Raw genomic sequence first — 18,086 nt, 5'->3', positions numbered from 1 at the left:
TTTACGAGATGAGAACCACTGTTAACTTTTTGGTGCTTTTCCCTCCTTCTATGCATGAAGCCTTCAACAGAGGCAGGAGCATACTGTGAATGTAAGCTCAAGTCCTGCTTTTTCCTAGTAAAGTCCATTTAAAAATACTCCACTGCATTCCAAGAAAGAAGGTCACTCTTAGTGAATAAACAAATTAAATAACAAAATGAATCAAAGTTAAAAATTTTTTTTGATTATCCACTGAGCCCCCATTTCTCCAGCAAGAGAAAAAAAAACAAAACAAAACAAATCATTCTGACCAGGATAGAAACACCCATAGGATGGAAACCATAAGCTTATCTTTGTAATTGCTTACCTCTATCATATTTTCAGTAAACATTTATTGTTTTGAACAAGCCACATTTTTTTTTTTTTTCAAATTAACAGGGGAATTTTACAACCCCATCTTATGACTTTGAAGCAAGAGGTTAAGTTCTGACAGCCTTGGAAGGCTTCGTCTTCCAATCTGCAGGCAGGCCAGACTATTTAAAAATGATCAGTTCGGGGCACCTGGGTGGCCCAGTTGGTTAAGCAACTATCTTCGGCTCAGGTCATGATCCTGGAGTCCCGGGATTGAGTCCCTCATCGGGCTCCCAGCTCCATGGGGAGTCTGCTTCTCCCGCTGACCTCTCTTCTCTCATGCTCTCTCATTCCCTCTCTCTCAAATAAATAAATAAAATCTTTAAAAAATAAATAAATTAATTAATTAAATAAAAATAAAAATGATCAGTTCTCATTCATGGACCATGACATCCAACTGTAAGTCCTAGCCTGTTTTGTTGTATTCAATCACTTTCTCAGTGGAATAAGCAGATGGCCTCACCATAGATGTATTATGTGTCTTGCACTACCAGATTGGGAGCTGCCCTGAAGGCTGCCCACATCCCGGTAGGGCACCTGGTTGTACACGGAGGTCCAGACTGTGGCCAGTAGAGAGCAGAAGAACCGCTCTGCCCAGCAGAGAAGACCACCCGGGATCAAGATCTCTGCACAATGCACTTTCTTTCCCACCTCTCACATTTCACACATTCATTCACATTTCACACCAGTATGTCCATGCCAGCCCTTAGAGCAGGTGCTGGGGACACAGGTGAGTAACAATGACGCAAGGCCGGTTTCCACGGAGCTGCAGTTTGCAGAGCCCTCCCCAGTTCCATTACTCTCACCCTAAGCCTGGACGACAGGAAAGGCCATCACCGTTATTCCCATATTGTAGATGGCAAAGCAAACGTTTTTCAAAGTATTTTGCCCCGTGTTCTAAAGCAGAAGAGGCTGGACTCAAACCTAGGTCTTCTGGCTCCTAGCTCAGTTCCCTGTCTACTATACCACTTACACTGATGAATCTTCCTCTAACAGACGACGGAAGTCTTTCAGATTATTCATATTCCTTCTGGCACCTTGGCTTTACCTGGCTGCCTAGTTTCTGAGCCATGAGTTGCCCTGAGTTCCAGATGGCCGCACATGTCCTGATTTCTCTGTGCCTGCCTAGGTTCTGACCCTGGGCTCAGGCATCTCCCCAGCTCTCAGGAGAGCTTCCAAACTCTACTGAATCCTTCCCAGGGATACTGCAAGGCAGCACACCGCAAGCTTCTCCTAACGTTCAATCTCCTCTCCACTATTAAAAATAGATTTTGCTGGACTCATGACCTCCCACTTAAAGATATTTCTCAGCCTCCTTTTGTAGTTAATGAAGCCATATAACTAAGTTCTGGCCCCTAGGATAAAAGAATGTGCTACTGCCAGGTCTTGATCTTAAAATGACACCCCCCCTTACCCCCAGGAGATGTTCAAATTAGAAGCTTCCCCCTTCAACCACCAAGTGGAAACCACGTGATGAAGACGGAAGGCCGGAACCACTACCTACTATGGACTAGTTTCAGCCGTTGTGGCTGTGGATCTCTTTAATACAGGAACTTACTTGGTATCCCAACCAAAAAGGCTTGAGTGACAACAGTTGTACATTCTCCAAGTAAAGCCCCTGGCCACCAACTAAATACTTCAAAGAGGAGGTTCAAAACTACATAAGGAAGTGTTCCATTCAGGTTTATTTAAGGGAAAAATTCTAAAAAGTACAAATACCAGGACCTCAAAGATGATTTATGTTCAGATCCCTGGAAAAACTGAAAGAGCCCACAGAAGCAAATCAGCCCCCTCCAATAACAGGAGGGGAGAGCACTGTAAGTGATAAGCACGACCAGTCCTCTCTCCTACAGCGGCTCACTCCATTCCTGGAAAAGGCACCAAGAGCCGAAATGATGTGAGCCAAGGCTAATTTCTCCATGGAAACAATGTGATAACAGGAGCTTGTGTTCCTAACCGAGAACTCGATGGTCAACTTTTAAAAGACATTACATAAATTCCATGTTTGATCATCTATTAAAGCCTTTGGACTCCTTTTTTTTTTTAAGATTATATATATATAATATATATATGTATATATATATTATATATATATATTTATATGAGAGAGAGATAGCATGTGGGCGAGGGATAGTGGGCAGAGGGAGAGAGAGAAGCAGACTCTCCACTGAGCAGGGGGCCTGATGTGGGGCTTGATTCCAGGACCCTGGAAAGACCTGGGCCAAAGGCAGATGCTTAACGGAATGATCAGCCTGGCTCACTGAAGCCTTTGGGCTTTTAAAACTAGAAGGGCTTTTGGTCTAATAGTCTGCCACAAAAGATATAGGTGTATTCTATGCCAAAGAAAGCAAGTGCAAATCAACTAACCCAACACAACCATCAATTACGTGACCTTTTATTTATTCTGATTCGCTAACAGTGTATAGCACAAAACACTTCACTTTAGTAATTACTGCGGACTTCTGAATACAGTAAGTCAGATCAATTAACATCTTTCACAGAGAAAGCAAAGAGAAACTTGAGAACAGAGTAAAAGTTACAGTCAGTAAAGCAATGTGTTAAGTCCTGGCTGCCACCGACTAGCTTTGGGACCCGGGGCAGTAGTTTAAACTCTCCAGATACTTCATAGCCTACAAAATGAGTCTTTATAACACCTCTTCTCATGGGGCCATGGTGAAGACTAAACAAGACAATGCATGTAAAAGCTACTTCATAAAACACACACAGAGGTAAACGGTACTATCAGAATCATGACATTTGCAAAGACTTTGGTGAGGAGATTTTGACAAGCCATCATAATGAATGCTGAGTGGACTACAAGCTACCTGGCCACTTTCTGAAAAACTGACCCAGAACAATCCTTTTCCCTGCCTTTTGCTGCACTTTAAATTCCCACATGCATGAGAGGGCAAGAGTTCGTCAATCTGCTACCTTCAGGGCCGGCATCCATTTGTTCGTGAGCTGTAAGCAGCCAGCGAGAGCTGCTCAATGTCAGCCATGGCTATGAAGGAAAGAGGAGCCACAGTGAGGCCACTGTGTAATGTGTCATTTATTGACCAAAAATGCCTTCTGAAGATCTGTGCTGTCAGAAACCTCAAAATCAGGGGCAGGAAGCATGTGAAGTACCAAGGAAAAAGGAGAAAGAAGATGATATCGGTTGAGAGTGCAGGCTCCAGAGACTGTCCTGGGTTTGAATCACAGCTTTCCCACCCACTGTATGTTATCTGAAGCATCTCTGGGTCTCAGTCTCCCTAATCAGAAAATGAGACTGACAGTGTCCACCCCACACGGTTACTTATTAAATGGGCAAAGGCATATAAGCACTTTGCACAGTTCTTGGCAGATGGCAAATGCTGAAATGTTAAGTAATAATGATGATGATGATGATAATACCATGTGAAACTAACAAAAATTAAGATCTGGCACATCTCCAATCAAGACTTTTCTACAGGTTTTAGAATCAGGTATTACCTGGACAGCATGCTGGCTCACCCATTAGTCCCTAGACTAATCAAGGTTCTTCTGGATTTCTGCCTCATGCCCCAGGATAGGTGAAACATCCCAGCATACCCAACTGGCTGTCTAGATCCTGACACTTGTTTTCTGGCTCACAGCTGCCCATCGCTATCCTGAGAGGTGTGTGCAGAGAACCGATTAAGGTGAGTATCTGCGCCTAACCCTTCCAGCCATGCGCAGGCTGTGGCTCCGCATCTCTTTTTTTTTTTAAGATTTTATTTATTTATTTGACAGAGATCACAAATAGGCAGAGAGGCAGGCAGAGAGAGAGAGGAGGAAGCAGGCTCCGTGCGGAGCAGAGAGCCCGATGTGGGGCTCGATCCCAGGACCCTGGGACCAAGACCTGAGCCGAAGGCAGAGGCTTTAAGCCACTGAGCCACCCAGGCACCCCGCTCCGCATCTCTAAGGGTGAAATATATCTCCACCTTCAAAATACGGCCCTACCCAGCAAAGTGAGGCCCGTCAGCACCCATCTGGTGGACAGCGCCGCATCCCTAAACATGCCCTGGAGGCGGGAGAACTCCCTTCATTGCCCTCCAGGCTATCTCTGCAAGGCCAGTACTCCTTCACAGTGAAAAATACAGCTGCAGCTCCCTGGGCTCCCTTGAGCCCTGGAGCAACTTTACAGCTTTCAAAACCTTTATTCCTTCCTTATCTCATTCCAGCATCAGAACAACACTGTAAGGGGCTGGGCAGGAACTGTTACACCTGTTCCACGGATAAGGAATCTATCAGCCCGTTTGAGACATTTAAGTAATTTGGCTCAGGCTCTCTGGTGCTTGAGTAGCAGAAGCAGCCCAGAATGCAAGTTATCTGGTTCCTCATCTGGTTCTCTTTCCAGAAAATGTGGGTATTTGTTTTTAAACATTCAACTTTCATAATGGTGCTTTGCTTCTGGAGAATTCATTAACCAAGGCAGCTCGGTCACAGTACAGTGAAGATTCACATACTTGAAAGACACTCACACAGGCAGATGTTCCCTGCACTCTAGAAATCTAAAGGGTGACGGAAAACAGCCATGCCAATTAACATAACTGACAATTCCAGCTCTGGCTCCCGCTAACTGTCTGGATTCAGCTAGCAGCCTCCTATCAGGTCCCTGCTGTGGCTAGTCCTTCTCCGCTCTGATCCAACTGAAACACTAACACTGGACTGACGCTTCAGGATAATTATTTCACATCACTGAAATAGTAATCAGAACCACAGTAAAAACCAATTCTAGTGGTTCTCCCTCCACTGCTGACCAGTCTCTACCTCACCAGGTAAACTTTGACTTGCCACTTAACCTCAGAGTTTCCTAATCTACAAAATGAAGGAGTGGGCTAAATAGAGCCTTGTCTATTTCCAACTCATGACTCCAACACCCCCAACCAAATCCAAATCCTGCATGTGGAAGACACTGGGAGACAGCAGAGTCCAATGGTCAAGAGCTTCCAGGGCCCAGTTTTAAAGCTTTGATCCTCTGCTTTTTAGCTATGCTGACCTTAGGGAGGTCACTGGATCACTCTGTGCTTCAAAATCCTCATCTCTAAAATGATGCTAATAATCATAATACCCCTTCATGGGGTTTTACAACACATTAAATCAGATCATGCATGTGAAATGCTAAGGACATCATAAGACATGATGTGCTTCGTGTTTAGGCATTGACTGATCTTCCAAACTTAAATTTCCACCACTTTTTGAGAACCCTCCATTCTACGCAAGTCTCTGTTCCTGTATACAGGTTGGTCATTCCTACCTCTATGCTTTTAATTGTGCTATGTTCCCACCCATCTACCCCCTGGAAATACCTGCTACCCCCTGTCTGTGACTCTAAATCCTACCCATCCCTAAAGGTCTGGACTAAAGCTGATCATTTCCATGAGGCCGCCTTCTTCCCATGACAACTCACAAAGAGCTCTCTGGTCTCTGAATTCCTGCGGTACTTACAAATAGTCTAGACTACTTCACTGCATTATACATGGCCTTGGGTATCTTCCATCAACAGATGAAACTGCAGGCTCCTTGGCTATAACAACTCATTCTTCTTTAAAAATTTTCAAGATTTGGGGCACCTGGGTGGCTCAGTGGGTTAAAGCCTCTGCCTTTGGCTCAGGTCATGATCCCAGGGTCCTGGGATCGAGCCCCGCATCGGGCTCTCTGCTCTGCTCTACAGAGAGCCTGCTTCCTCCTCTCTCTCTGCCTGCCTCTCTGCCTACTTGTGATCTCTGTCTGTCAAATAAATAAATAAAATCTTAAAAAAAATTTTTTTTCAAGATTTTATTTTTGAAGTAATCTCTACACCCAACATGGGGCTTGAACGTGTAACCCCAAGATCAAGAGTCACATGCTCTTGAGTCACCCAGGAGCCCCTACAACTCTTTCTGCTTTCTTCCCTCTGGGTTTAGCCTAAGTGCCTGGCATCTGGCCCCTCAGATACATGTTGACTAAATAAATAAATGTGTAGTACTTATGCCCAAAGAAATACACAGTAAGTTTTCTTTCCATCAATGTGGCTCAGCTATTGATTTGTTGTACTTTGAGGCCAATTAAAGATAACATAAAGATGAACATTAGCCAGGCAAGGACAACCATGGCCAGTTAAGTCCTGATCATCAATCAAAGATACTAGTATCTGACCAGGCTGAAGAAAAAGAAAAGCACAGATGTCCAAGGAAGTGGTCACCTAAACTCTGAAGTACACTGTGAGACCAAGCTCACGAGGCCTAGACAGGGAAGGAAAGTTGAGGTTTTCCCAGGCTGAACTCATTCATTTGGTAAGTACTTATTAAGCGACTACTCTGTGTAGACACTGTCATAGTTGTGAGGATACAGCCAAGAACAAAAGAGACACAATTCCTGTTCAGAGTCTAGCATCTACGGAGGAAGGCTAGGTATCATACCACCTTCCAGCTGCAAAACGAAATCCAGCAGAAACTTCTTGCCCCAACTCCTTGCTATGCCTTCATGTAAGGAAAAAAGAAAAAGACAAAAAACAACATCTCATTCACAACTGACCACACAGAAGCCATGCTGAAAGTGCTGTTTCAATCCCAAGAAGGCTCCCCTTCTCGAATCTGGGGGGGGATGTCTGCAGCAAAGTGCCTGCGCCCTGGGCCATGTGAGCTCTAACACCCTGTGTCCCAGAGTCCTTTAAAAGGCAAACTTGTCAAATAGCAAATGTGGCTCATGACACCAAAGTGAAACAGAAAGGGGCAAGGAGGAAGGGAGGGATGGTCGTTAGCTAGCTTTCACCACCGTAAAACCTGAGGCTCTTTTCTCCTTTGGAGCAGAAACCTCTTCTATCATCGAAAGCCTTAAAAAAAATTTTTTTTTTCCTCCAGCAGGATACTGAAAATAGCTTTGCATTTAACATTTAAAATTGTTTTTGATCCCACACTCTTTCAGCTCTGCTCTCCTGCAAATTCATTCCATTCCCTAAGGGCACTTAGAAGTATAATTCATAAGTAACAAACCATAGTCACCATTTTTATCCCTAAGAGTTAAAAAGAAAAACCAGTTTACATAATTATATGGAAGATAAGTTGGCCAAGAACACAGGAATCTTATCTGGACCGAAAGTTCTAGGACAAAATTTCTTTCCACTCATTAAGAAAGATAGCAGATCAGCATGAGGGTGCAGACGGAGTGGGCTTTCTAACTGCGGAGCACCATACCCGGAACTTCTGGAGCTCCTCATTATTTGAGTACATCTACTTCTTCAAGAAGAAAGTGGAGGCAGCCATTTGAGGGTAGGTTGGAGCAATGAAATATGTGTTTTCCCACGGTGGTGAGAAAACAGGCTTTTATATTCAAGAAGGACCTGAGAAGTCAAAGCTCAGGGAGGGCAGCTTCCTCCAAGTTATTCAGCAAGTCAGGGGTGGGGCCGAGACTGGGCCCCTGGTGCTCCCAGCTCCCAGGGCAGGGCTCTCCCCACACTCTGCATGCCACGGGCTCATTTATAACATGGGGAGCTAAATCTTGAAGGCACGATGGGAAGAATTCCTTTCATAAAACTTTTTTTGGCAGACTGGAAAAACAGGAAGAGATGGGTCCCATTGATGCTAACAGTAAATGACCTAGAATGCCACATCTAGATGAGGGGGTCCAGCTGCAGAAGGCGTAATTAATGCCGTGAATACTTTAGCGCTAAACAGCATGGCTTCAACCACAGTCAGCACGAAATGACGTTTTGTGGGCTTGCCTGGGAATTAAGCCATCAGTCGGTTCATCTTTTTCTATAGAAAAATTCATCCCAGGTTTCAAGTGCCTTACAAATGAACCTTTGAAGCAGACCTGCTTAGAAGATGGCTGCACATGTGAAACCGATTTCTGAGGGCTGAAGCCCTGCACCAAACACAATGAAAACAGCAATCGCTGATGAAACGTGCTAGGGGCACATTTATGAGAAAACCCTTTGAACTGTTAATTTATGTGCGATATAAAGTTTTATTAAAAGCCTTCTGTGCAAAGTCTAGTTAACTGCTCTTTATACAAGATATAACTAAGGCCCAACGCTCCCATCCTGTATGTGAGTATTTACAGGGATTTTTCTGGCACTGGGCTCAGGTTACAGGGAGGATAAAATATCTGCATATAAGGAACATATAAACTGGTTACCAGGCCTTTACCTTCCTCAGAAACAAGCTCCTTCCAACCTCAGGGCCTTTGCACTTGTTGTTCCCACTTTTGGGGACACTTTCCCCGGATCTTCCTGCAGTTGAGCTTCAATGTCACCTCTTCAGAAAGGCCTCCCCAGGGGACCCAGCTAAAGCAACCTCCCTCTCACCATTCATTGTCACTGTTGTTTTACTCTATGCAATTGCTTTCCTTGCATCGAGAGCATCGACACTATCGGAAGAGAATGTCTTCAACTGTTCATGATCTCTCTCTAGCTGGGACTCTTGTTTTGTTCCCTGCGGTATCTCCAGCGCCTGTTAACGGTGCTGTGTACACAGTAAGCACCCAATCCACTACACTGAAGGACTGAATGAGTACAGTTGGAGAATGGGAAGTGAGAACAAGATACTTACTTGGGAAATGATTAAAAAATGAGAGAACTGGCCATCCCGATTAGCTACAATGTGATAATTTGCTAATTATGAAGCACACTGCTTCTGAGCAAATGGCTGGCAATCGAAAGTGACAAAGAGAGACAGAGTGCATATGTGAAGGGGGCAAATGTCACCAGAGGCGGCTTCACCAAGCAAGAAGTGCAATTTGAGGCAGGCTAGGACAAAGGTGACAGGCCCCTTGGGTCAAGGGGGAGAGGTGAGCAAGACAGACAGCAGGGAGCTGTAAGGCCTGCACGCGGCTGAGGCAGGGGAGGGCAGAGCTAAGCAGCACAGAACCTCCAACCTCCGGCTCAGTCTGGCAATGGGGGTTGGGGTGGAGAAGCAGGGCCACTGAGGGGGAATAGGGTCCGACTCTGGAGAGCCTGGAGCACTGAACATGGGGGCATCAACCACAGGCCGCTGGCAACAGGGCTGTTTCTGGAAGGCAAAGTTGGCCCCGTTGTATGGAAAGAACTGAAGGAGGCAGAGAACAGAAAACAGAAGATACCCTCACTGGTCTAAGTATAAGGGGCAAAAAGAGCTTCTTCCCTCTGCTTGGATATGAGAATAACATAAGTAAGCAAGATGTCAAGGAACTCCCTCCACCCCCCCCCCCTTGAAAAAGACAATTTCCAGAATCTTTCACAATAGCATTCCATGGCAGATTCAGGTCAACTTCCCATACATCCTACACTTGGATCACTCAAGGACGATAACAGAGGTTCCAAACAATAGCTCTGAGGGCAGAGCATGTCTTTCCAGGCCTTCCAAATCCAAGGTTAATTACATTCAGTATAGCCTGTGTTTATTATCTTTCTATTCTTTGGGGGAAAAAAAAGAGTGGTATCTAATTCCACTGTGCCGTATATATTTGAACATTATATAACACATTTTTATGTAACAGGTTCTTGACATAAGACAATGTTTCTCTTACTATCTAAATGTATTCAGAAAACAACTGGTATTAAAATATATATATATACACCAAGGCTGTTGATGCCTGCTTTGGGTTAAAAAGCTGGGGAGAAGAAGAAGAAGGTGAGAGACATTGAAAAGGTCTCCTCCCCAGTGAGGAGCTCTGCAGATGGCTAGAGGGAGGCAAGGGGTACCAAGCTCCGTTGGAAGGTTCATCCAATGCCCAGAGCTGCCCAGGGAGGGGCTGGCTGAGCCTGGCAAGGCCCATGTCAGAGCAATGCCGCAGAAGGGCATGAGGAAGCAAGAGAGACAGACATGCGTAACACGATGTGAGAAGAATGCTCGTGAACTCTTGGAACTGCTCCTCGGGTGAGATCGGAATGGGCATCGTGTCCTGCCTCAGAGGACTTCAGTCGTGATAAAGAGAAGGTGTGTGACCACACGCATCAACAGTAAGATGGGTTAGCAACCCCCGTGGGCCTGCTTGCCTTCCAGCATGGTGTTGGGCACCGCACACATAGCGTTTCAGGTAGTGGCTCCTCCCTGGCCCCCGTCCCCACCAGCAGACCCTGGCAACAGTGCTTAGAGAATAGACTCTGGAGTCCTCGGGCATAGATCCTGCCCACCCCACACCAGCTGAGTGACCTCGGGCAGTCTCCAAAACCACATCACTTGTGGGGAAAAAAAAAAAAGGTAATTACAGTACCTACCTCATGGGGTTGTGATGAAGGTTAAACAGGTTAATAAACATAAGGTGACTAACATCTTCGCGGGCACACAGACAGTGTTCAATAAACATTAGCCACTAATGCCACCAGTACTATTATTTCTGTTTTGCAAATGAGGTTAAGTGAGACTCAAGCTAATTAAGTGGCCCAGGTCACACATTTCAAACAGCAGTTGAAGGCACAAATATACGCAAACGTTTTACTTAGTATACGTACAACATCCAACGGGTATTGTATTAATCAGAATAGGAAATCAGGCAGACCTCCATCCCCTTCTTTAACCTGGCTGGATGAACATGAGTTTATACTATTTAAAAGTACAGCCCGTATGAACGTAAAAATCATTTCTCATCATATGCCAGCACTCAACGTTCTCCTAAAGCAAAGATGACTAAAGCTTATCCAATCTTATCCCCCCCAACCACTTTAAGTCCCAAACTCAAACCTCTCTTCCCTGTAGACCTAACTGTTCATGGCCATGTCCAACGTGCATCTCTGATGCAACCCATTCCAACTCCTCCTCCTCAAAGATCACTAACTGATCAGATTGGAAAAGCACATCCTGAAGGCTCCCTGTGCCTGTGATTTGGGGAAAGCAAGATGAACTCCCCGCAAAGTACTTGGCCCGAGCAAGCAGGGGAGACAGTCCCAGAGACAGCCCAGCCCAATATAGATGCAGCAGTACTACGAATTCAAGCTAAACCAAGGGCCAGGGGGCAATGCTGCCAGGTGTCATGGAGGGGGAAGAAAAACACAATGAAGAAATCGTTCCTGGAGGACCACGCACCTGAGCTGGGTCTTAGAGAAGAGTAAGATTTTGATATGAGAAAGCTGGAAGATGGAATGGGCCAAGGGCTGGTCCAGGAAACAGACAGCTTTTCAGTTTGACTAGATAGTCCCTTGCACGTGGACAGGCAGGCTGGGTACGGAGAGGTGAGAAGGAGCAGAAGTACCAAGACCTAACATTCACTGAATGCTCACTATGTGCCATGAAGGGCTTCATGTATTTTTTAATAGTTTTAACTCATTTAATCTACACCACAGAGATCCCAGTCTTATAACTGAGGTTACCAAGACACAGCGAGCAAAGCAACTTGACTACACGTCATAAAGCTGGTAAGGAACAGTTAGGATGTGCGATCTGCTCCAAAGTCTGCACTTTTCACTGCGCCAACAAACTGCCTCTCAGGACAGCTCAGCGGTGAGGGGGCACAGGCACGGGTGTGTTATGAGGATGAAATGAGACAGTGCTTGCAAGCAGTTTGCAACCCAGAACTCCAAAGTCACGAATGCCGGCTCTCGGCTGCCGTTAACAACTACAATGAACCTGCCGGCAGCTGAAGCAGGAGAAACAGATTAGGATTGAAAATGGGCCAGGACAAAAAACTACCTTTATGCTATGCAGGAAGGGAACCAAGAAAGCATCATGACCCAAAGGCTGAAGAAGAAGGGAATTTCAAGAAGGATGGAAAGAAAGTAGGGGAACAGCTGCACGGGGGCCAGGAACGACCATTCTGGACTAAGAACAGGCCCCTGGAATTCAAGACGGAAAGTTGGCGGAGATGTTTGAGAACTATAGAGAAGGTGGTAGATGAGAGCAGGCAGAGGGAGGGAGCTAGGGACAGCGCAGACGAGAAAGTGGAAGAGGTGAACGTATACAGCCCTGTGAGAGGCCTCTGGGCAGGGAAGAGAGAGGCATACAGATTCAGGGGTACCATGTACAGACAAGTCAAAGCTGCCTGCTGCATCGCAGGCCTGCAGAAGGGCGATGTCCTCCCCTTCCATCCTTCCTCTACTAAATTGAGATGAAGGTATCTCTGGGTTTGTGAGGAGGCTGAGGACAAACAGCCTGGAGCATTTTCAGGGGGGCAGGACCACGGCAGCACTGGGAGGGAGTGGCAGCAGGCCCTAAGGGAGGGCTTCCTGTATGCCAGGCATTTGACAAGCATCATCTCTCTTGACCCCGAAACAGACTCTGTGAGGCAGGCACTGTCACTGCACCACAGAGGAGGAGCCTGCGGTCAGAGGGATCAAGCCATTGTCTAATCAGAACCCAAGTCTCAGGTCCTGCCACTGGAGGCTCAAGTCCCAGGCTCCTGCCCAAAGGGAAGGTCCGTGGAAAAGAAACAGATGCAAGATCCAGTTGCTTTTTCTGAACTGGAAAGAAAGGAGGAGACCTGGGGGTGGGAAGGTGAAGACAGGACATTCTGAGCCGGAAGGAAGAGATGCTGAGGGGGGCTGAGCAGGTCTTGTTCTGAGAGAGGAAGAGGAGAAAAGCCAGGGTGGCTGTTTGGGGTAAATCTGGGGGTCGTGACAAAGTGGCGAAGTGGCAATGAGGTGAGAAAAGACTGCAGAAGGGTGACTAACGTGCCTGTGTTACTGGGCGACTCACTAAACCTCAAGGTCTAGAGATGAGTTTTACTTCCCTGCAAGTACCAACCATGATGCTAACTAAAATCCCTCCGTACCTGTAACATGGGAAGGGGCAGAAATTGCTTCTTTTGAGACTCTCTCTTACCACCCTCAGAGCTGATGTTGCAATCACAAACAGAAGACAGCTCACAGAAGGAAAGCAACTCTTACACCAAAGAGAGATATGAAATATTTAGTTTCTATAGATTTTCATGCAGTTGTGTTAACACGGCCAAGTCTTTCCATGGGGCTTGTTCACTGTTTAGTATATAAATTGCACAAAGATGGTTGGCATGGAAGGAAAAAAATCTGAAAACACGGCCACTTCCCTTTCTTCCGTGTGGTAGGCAAACCTCTTCTGCAGAAGGCAGACAAACTCCTGAGTCGTCATCATTTTCTAAATCATTCGAAATGGAGTCTTTAAAACCCCATCTGTTGTTCTGTTTAAGTTTCCTATGAAAATAGGACTTCAGCTCAGATGTTCTGGAGGGAAATTAACAACCTGAACTCAAATGTATTAAATATTTAAAGATGCAGAGAATTCTAGAGCAGAAGGAACCTTTCAGATCACCTAGTTCAACTGCCTTACTTTCCACTTGGGGCATATAGAACCCAGAGAGGCTCAGTGACTCACTCCCAGTGGCACAGCCATGAACACCAAAGTCTGGGCCAGAACCAGCAAGTTCTAACTCTCAGGCTAATGCTCTTCCACCACCTGTTCCTTTCTCTCTCCCTCTTTTTAAACTTTAGGAGTTGGAATAAGGCACAGATTTAACCATAGTTTAAATTATTATTATTATTCACTGGCTACCATCAAAACCAAAATATCTCCACAGATCCCGCTTCAGATGATACAGGCAATTTTGAAGGCTTCTAAATAGGTTCAAAAAGCTGTTTTAAAGGCTTATCAGTAACGCAAACTCAGTAACAGATCATGGACCAAAAGATTCAATTTTGTGTTTTTAAAAAATATTTTGGAGTTTCATTGATATGGAAATTTAATTTAACAGCAGTGACTCCCCCCCCCCCACCTCGCAAGCACAAAGAGCATGAGATTATTCAAAACTGCTCAGGAGCAGCAATGATTATTTTAAGCTCATGATTCAACCAGTACATTAATTAAAAACTCCACCAACCCAAATTGACAGATCCTGATATCAATGGGACCAGAAGAATTAAAATAATAGTTGTCATATAAAAATAGATTAAAACGGGGAACAGCAGCAGATGTCAGAAGGACAAGCCTGCGTTGTGGGAAATGAGATGCAGCTAAGGGGCAGCTTTTGTGGATTTCTTAAAGAACGAAGACCCTGGAAATACAGGTACACTCAAGAAATGCTTCCTCACAAATACCGAATCTTATTTCTGGAAGCTGGGTGAGAAAACTTGGCTAATAATTCCATGCCGAGGAACAGCTCTGTAAGCAGGGAGAAGAGACTGGCAAGCGCCAAAGTGCCCAGACAAGGCTACTGGACCGGGAAGGGGCCAAGGGGCTGAAGCGGAGGGGGGAAAGGGGGATAGGGAATGTGGGGCGAGGGGTGCCAGCCTGGTCCCTCATCGGCCAGCACCTACAGTGACATCCGACGCCAATGCCCAGTGCAACCCTTTCTTCTCCTGCACCCACCCTCCGACACCTGCCTGCGCTCCACAGCCCGCTCTCAAGACCCCTCGGTCGTTGAGAGGGGGTGGTTGTCTCAAGCCCCGCAAGGTCAGCATTAATTTCTGCTCTTCCACTTCTATCTCCGAGCAAACGAGAGCACTCCTGGCTGTCAACGCCCGGCAACCGCGAGCGGGAACCTTTCTTTTCTGATATCTGTCAAACCCGGTGCTAGAGCCAGCCTCGCTGCGCCCTCCGCGGGGCTCCAGGGCTTCTAGGGCGGGCGGTGGGCCCACATCTGGACGCCGGGCGACATCCCCGTGCCGTCGGGCACCTGCTCAAAGACCCAGGGAGGATGCTCCCGGGGCCGCCGAGGACCCAGACGGCGCAGGCCGGACGAAAGTTCGAGTCCTGCGGTCTACCCCATTACGGGCCCCGGATTCCCGGGTGCAGCGCTAAGGCCCGCGACAGGGCCGAAGGGGCGAGCAGAGTCGCACTCCCCAAGCCCGACGGAGACGCCCTCCTGCCCCCTCCCAGCCCCACAGGCTCCCTAAAGGGAAGTGGAGGAGATGGGGTGGAAGGGCAGAAGAGGCATTGCTTGCCCAACGCCCTTGGAGTGCAGCCGTCAAGAATGGTCCTCTCGAGGGTCCCCCCAGCTCCCAGGGATACATCCTAGGACTCGCCCTGAGCCGGATCATCGCTCCCAAAGGGTGGAGCTGGCCCTTTAAGAGGAAGCTGGCTGCTTCCTCCCCCCGTCAGGTAGCGATGCCCGCGGAGGGGAGGTGGGTACTCCCGCGGACACTTTCCCGGTCCCTTTAAGGGCGCCTGCGGCACCTCTGCCCGCCCTATCCTGCACCGCCAGCCCCCGCGAGAGAGGATGGGGGCGGCCGGGCGCGGCGCCTTTAAGGGGCGCAGCCTCCCCGCGGCTCTGGTGGGGGCAGGGAGCGGGCACGGGCCCTTTAAGGCCGGCAGCGGGCACGTCGGGCAGGGTTCCCCGGCGGCCGGGCTGCGCCCCGGGCGGCGGCGGGGGCGCCGCGCCTGCCAGGGTGCTAACGGCCCCCGACGGGGTGCCCGAGGCCGCGCCGCTGGCTGCGGCCAGCCCAACACTCACCGTGGCTCGCGGGAGCGCCCGCGTCCGCGCCCCCACTCGGATCCCGCGGCGGCGGCGGCGGTGAGTCCGGCGCGGGTAAACAGGCACCTCCGTCCCTGACCTACTTTCTGCCTTCCCTAAATGTCGCACCACTAACCTACTTTCCGACCAATCCGCTCCCCGCCGGCCCAGGCCCGGCCCCCCGCCCACCAATCGCTGTGCCCAACCCCCCCTTCCCCGCCCACCAATGGAGGAGCCCCGGAGCCCGGATACCTGCCTCTTTCCACCAGCCAATCCGAGCGCCCGAAGGGAGCCGGTCTCGGCGGTCGCCTCCAGCCAATCCGTGCGCCGCTTGGCGGCCCGCTGCCCAGTGGTGTAGCAGCTAGAGCGGCCGCTGACCAATGGCGAGGCGGCGGGGGCCGGTTTACCTGCTCCTTTCCCCCCACCAATCGCTGGGCACACAGAAGCGCACGCCCCGATGAGAGGACCAATCGGCGCTCGTTCCCTGGATTTCCTCGCCCCTGCCCTCTCCCCTCCCCTTAGGTCTCCCGCTCGCGGTGGCCACTGCGGGTGCAGACGCCGCACTCCTGGCGGCCGGCTGGGTTGCCCCTCTTCTCGGGGTCCCCGGCTTTCTCCGGCTCACCGGTCTCACCCCTCCTCCTCCCCTTCCTCCCTCGGGCACCCTGACAAAAAGCAGCGTTGCCTCCCTCGCCTCCCTCCAACTCCATCTAGGAAAGCAATTTTAGGAACGCCGAGTGCCAGACCCTTCATGAAACAGCCGGGCTTGCCAAAGTCCAAACGGGAGAACGCGCACTTCGTGTTTCTAGAAGGCTGCCCCATCCAAGTTTCTTACGTTCCTGTCGTTCGACTTGACCTCCAGGCGTCCCGCTGCAGCTGTCATTCTCGCGGCTGAAAAGACAACTCGAGCCCGCGTTGACTCCACTGCACTTCCTTCCCGCGGCGGGGGTTTGACCACCTACTGTTCCGCCGACTCTGTCCCGGCAGCCGCGGACTCTGCCGCGGAGAGCTGTCCAGGGAGTGAGACGGAGGGAAACAAATAGTTACCAAAAAATAAGTATTTCATAACAGAACACATCTTGGGTGCTGAGAAGACAGCGAACCCGTCTTATTTTTGTGTCTCAGGCACTTAGCAGAGGGCCTTTAGCACAAAGATCTCTTAATCTTCTAGATGTGAACCTCCCTGAACAGGAGGGCGAGGGCGGCGTCTTCTTTTTTTCTCCTACTCACCCGGCTCCCCTGGATCTCCTGATGGGAGTGAGATGGAGGGGCGGGGGCAGGTGTCTGACCCCAGCAAGTGCTTGGGATGTGTTTATTGAGTGGATACAGCAACAAATGGAATGAAATCTCTTCACTCAATTCTGTGATCCAGACTAGCCCCTAAGATTCTAGAATTCTAGCCTCTTTCCTTGAACACACACAGACACTGCGTTTTAATCCTGGTGAAACCCTTCCTGTCCCCAGCTCATTGCGAGGCACAGAGTGGTGGCTCAGTGCGCACTTGTGGCCTGAATGTTGACTGTTCTCGAGCTCAACCAACATCATGGGTAGCTTACTACTTTCCCTAAATTGATATGCTAGTGGAATCATTGCTGTCTACTTTGTCCCTGCCCTGATTTCACAAGGAAACCACTCTATATAAGTGGCCTTTTAGCAATACATTTCACCAGATTTGTGGGCAAGATAAAGAAATCTAGGCCTGGGTTCTAGTATAATTAATGGGACCAATAAATTCTTAAGTAATCCTAGCCAATAGATGCCTAGTTAATGAATCTATGTTGACCTGAAGGAAGGTTGGGGGAGGGATCAATATTTGTGCTTCCTCAAATATGCTAAATGCTTTCTCACATCTTCTCTCTTAATCCTCACAACCCCAAGTTACAGATAAGGAAACCCAAACTCAAAACTTCAACCAGCTAGTCCAATCGCACACAGTAGGTGGCAGAGCCATAATTCAAACCAGGTTTATTTGACTTCAAAACCTTCATTCCATACCACTTACCAACAGAATGATAGAAGGCTTTCTCTGGGGTTTAGACTTGGGACTTTTATCAGTGTTCTGGATGAAAACCCAGAGGACTTACATCACATTTCTAGATGACACAAAACCAGGAGGGGAAGAAATGCCATTACATAGCATAAGCCAAATGCCATTTGGGAGCAGTGGGCTAGCTCTTCAAGGGATTTTAAATGTGGGGGTCCCACCATGGGAAACTAAGTGCTGAAACGCAAGGAATCTTAACAGATGCATATAAGAGCAAAACTAAAGGGTCTCAAGTGACAGACAATTCGATCTGAGTCCTCAGTATGGCTGCCCAAATAGATGAATGCTGTCTTAGGCTACATCGATAGAAGTCTGACATATAAAGCAAGTTGCGTGTTAC

The 18,086-nt window shown here is 48.1% G+C and overlaps 1 protein-coding gene across 5 annotated transcripts in view; it reads right to left on the bottom strand.

The window, feature by feature from the left end:
• The window catches only part of ARNTL (aryl hydrocarbon receptor nuclear translocator like), a 103,699-nt gene extending 87,868 nt beyond the window's left edge, over positions 1-15,831 (bottom strand). For 4 of the 5 annotated variants that reach the window (XM_032853517.1, XM_032853511.1, XM_032853512.1 and 1 more), the window contains exon 1: positions 15,706-15,831. The gene's annotated coding sequence lies outside the window, so the exon portion shown is untranslated. The remainder of the gene's footprint in view (positions 1-15,705) is intronic. The other variant, XM_032853510.1, reaches the window with a different exon arrangement.
• Positions 15,832-18,086: the final 2,255 nt, after the last annotated feature.

Source organism: Lontra canadensis, unplaced genomic scaffold (assembly GCF_010015895.1).
Source record: "Lontra canadensis isolate GAN:19392208 unplaced genomic scaffold, GSC_riverotter_1.0 scaffold7, whole genome shotgun sequence".
Classification (NCBI taxonomy): Eukaryota; Metazoa; Chordata; class Mammalia; order Carnivora; family Mustelidae; genus Lontra; species Lontra canadensis.
The sequence above is the reverse complement of the archived record's forward strand: the minus strand, read 5'-3'. Positions and strand labels throughout refer to the sequence as shown.